Source organism: Pyxicephalus adspersus, chromosome 12 (genome assembly GCF_032062135.1).
Source record: "Pyxicephalus adspersus chromosome 12, UCB_Pads_2.0, whole genome shotgun sequence".
In the NCBI taxonomy this organism is placed as follows: domain Eukaryota; kingdom Metazoa; phylum Chordata; class Amphibia; order Anura; family Pyxicephalidae; genus Pyxicephalus; species Pyxicephalus adspersus.
The window spans coordinates 47,327,469-47,331,172 of NC_092869.1; positions in this window are offsets into that span (position 1 = coordinate 47,327,469).

Consider the following 3,704-nt stretch of genomic DNA (forward strand, 5'->3'; position numbering starts at 1 on the left):
GGATAGAGTAGAATGGAAATAAATTCTTTATCATTTTTATACTGTCCATGCTACCTGACTGATTCACCTGAGCATTGCCACAGACAGAAAGTAGTAAAAATACACAATTTAGGAACTGGTGACAGCCAAGAAGGGAAATCGGCAAAGAACAACTTTATAAAGAATGTGGTTCTGGAAAACTATGACGTCCTAAAGAATTCCAGCTCCCTGCTCACACTTTCCCTCTATCTATTTTTCAATGACAACTGACAATTTGTTTTCACTTTCATTCCTGGGACAATGGTCACCAAGCTTAATAAAGACAATGAATCTGAGGATGCAACAAAAATGAGAAATATTTGTGGGACTTTTTAGGTATTTTTGGACAATTAACACAAAAACGTAATATTATAAAATTATGGTGACTCATTCATCACAAAAGAACACGTCAAAGCAATAAAATGTCCTCAAACACATACTGTGAATGTTCCTCTATGTGTTTCACATAAAATCCCTACTTCAGGAGCTACATATATCGTTCAGTCTGTAGTTTTACTACCATATAAACATACAAATTCCATAAGGAAATATATTATTGATATTAGCCAAGCACTCACATTGGGTCACCAAACTTGACAATTTGATTGGATTGCTGTGATCAATCCAAAATGAGTCACCAATATTATTCTGTGTATGTTTATATGCAATGTTAATAATTTGTGTTAACTCATGGTACCATCAGTGTGTGTTAATGGTACGTAATGATTGTTGTGTTAATCCATTCTTACAAGTCCCATGATTTTTATGTAACGAATATTCTTGATTGAATATTTGGGAAGTGGTGCTATAGAGACCCTTAATTCTACAATTTATTATAAATACAACGTCCCCCTAGCGCTGCCCCCAAAACTTATTTTTGTTGATTTGTTGCTGTGTATTTGCCCTTTGCTGGTTGGATAAGACTGCATGGGGTTTGTATTGCTTTTATATCATGATGCCTCCAAGGGAAATGTATTGCTCGTTATGCAACTTTTGTCAGAAGTCCCAATCATGGGAAACAGGACAGGTGTGCGGAATGTAAGCTGTGTTTGATGCCTGGAAATTGACATTCCAGGCACGCTGATGAGAAAGAAAAATGAAGATGACAGGGCCGGCATGATTAAATTAAACTACGCCAAAATCCACTTGGGAAACACAGATTTCACTTGCGATCCGAGGCCTTGTTTTCTGACAGTGAATTCCGACTTCTCAAACACATTCCAGAAATTGCAGTTTAAAAATGAATGATGTTTTACTTACCAAGCAATAAAGAATTCCATGGAGCTCGGTGTGGCAGATGTACCGATGCAATGAATACAAAAGCAGAAGATTTTCCCTGTAATCATTTCCATCGTTTCTTTCATGCATCAAATAATGTCCTGAAAGATTCTGCAGTGTAAAGGTAAAGCTGGCGTCTCATTAAACTCGGCTGCAGAGGATTTACTTGCAGGATCAGAATTCAATCTACCCTCCAGCCTTCCCTTTATTCACTTTGCCCTCCAGCCCTCCCTTTATTCACTCTGCCCTCCAGCCCTCCCTTCATTCACTCTGACCTCCAGCCTTCCCTTCATTCACTTGCCCTCCAGCCTTCCCTTTATTCACTCTGCCCTCCAGCCCTCCCTTCATTCACTCTGCCCTCCAGCCTTCCCTCCAGCCTTCCCTTCATTCACTTGCCCTCCAGCCTTCCCTTTATTCACTCTGCCCTCCAGCCCTCCCTTCATTCACTCTGCCCTCCAGCCTTCCCTTCATACACTCTGCCCTCCAGCCTTCCCTTCATTCACTTGCCCTCCAGCCTTCCCTTTATTCACTCTGCCCTCCAGCCCTCCCTTCATTCACCCTGCCCTCCAGCCTTCCCTTCATACACTCTGCCCTCCAGCCTTCCCTTCATTCACTTTGCCCTCCAGCCTTCTCTTTATTCACTCTGCCCTCCAGCCTTCCCTTCATTCACTTGCCCTCCAGCCTTCCCTTTATTCGCCTTCCTTTTATTTATTCACTCTGCCCTCCAGCCTCCCCTTCATTCAATCTGCCTTCAGTTTTAGAAACTGCAGCAAAAAAGAGCCCACCTTGTTTCCTGGCCGTTGGATACCCAGCATCATCTGGCACCTTCCTCCCCGGCTTGCCTGTCCCTGGTTCTGGCCCTTTTTTTTTTATTTCTGTTCTTTCAATCATGGAGGGTTAGCATCATATGTGGGCATTGTGCGATCTGTATGCCCATTCCTTTAGACCAACACCCACCCATCACGGCATATTGATATTTGATATTTGCATATTTCCTCCCAGATTCCGGCTCACTGCCTATATCAGGACTGAGGACCCCTGAATGAAGTACAGGATGCTGCAATGTTTTCTGGAAGCTATGTACCGCACCCTACAAGCCCACTCTCACCTACCAAGATCTGCCTGCATTGTAGATGAAGGAAACATTTTTTTAGTGTGATTGGCATGTTAATAGGGGAGGCAGAGAGTAAGCTGGGAAGTCAAAATATAAACAGACATAATGGAAACTTCTCCTCCAGGGCTGCACTTTGCTTTAGGAAATGTAAGTCACGTGATAAAACGGTCTAAATATTTGTATCTTTTATTTTTTTTTATTTTTAATAAATTTACAAAATAGTCTAAAAGTTGATTTTCTCTTTGTCATTATGGGGTACTGACTATAGAATAATGTGAACAGGAAATTAATCAGTTATAGCATCAGGCTGCAACATACCAACATGAAGGGAGTCCGAATACTTTCTGAAGTCATTGCGTTGGTTATATATTGCCTGGAGCTCCACTTTAATAAGACCAATAAGTAACATTGATCCAAAATCATGTGATCTGAATCCAACAAAAATTCGCTTTCTATGGCTTTCTTATCCTAATTTATAGAAAAACATTTTCCTTTTTATCAGAAACCACAGAAGTTTGTTTTTTTTTTATAAAGAAATAAACACTAATTAAACTCCTTGAAAGAATGCTGATTGCTTCCCCGTCTATTATCGGCTGCGGTAGGAGTCGTCGGTTTGAAGTTTGTAACATTTAGTATTTTGTTCTTTGCAGGATGAGAATGAGAAGAACAAGTTGTCACTGTTCTATTTCCGCTTTGATATTAGCATGCGGTTTGATGTTGACAGGGAATTGCATGGTAAGCTTTGAATTCCACATCAAAGTTCATATTATTTGTAAGTCAACATCAAAGTTCATCTCAGATTGAGAACTGTCCGTGTTGGCAGCCTCTGCTGTTCTCTCTCACCCCTAATGATGGGGTTGTGCCGTCCACCTGTCTGGGTTCTCTTCTTGGTTCCAATTCAATGCTGAGATTCTATTTTACACTGAGCATTCTCTAATGATAGCTGTTCAAAGTAATTAAACCTTTGGATTTGTTTTTAGGAATAAAGACAATATACACGACGTGGAACAAACCCAATATTCATATTTTTTATACTCAAAATATTCCAAACCCAAATAATATTATTTATACAGCTATATGGTATGCGTCCTACAGGTATAACCACAGAAAACGCCAGAAATTCATGTAACACTGCTAATAATTTAGGACATTACCATATACTCAAATATAAACCAATCGAAATACAAACCATGGTACTAATTTTTACCTGAAAGTACAGGACATGTTTTCACTCATGTACAAAAACCTAAAATACTAAATGCAGCCGTGACTTCTAACATTCAAAACAGTAATG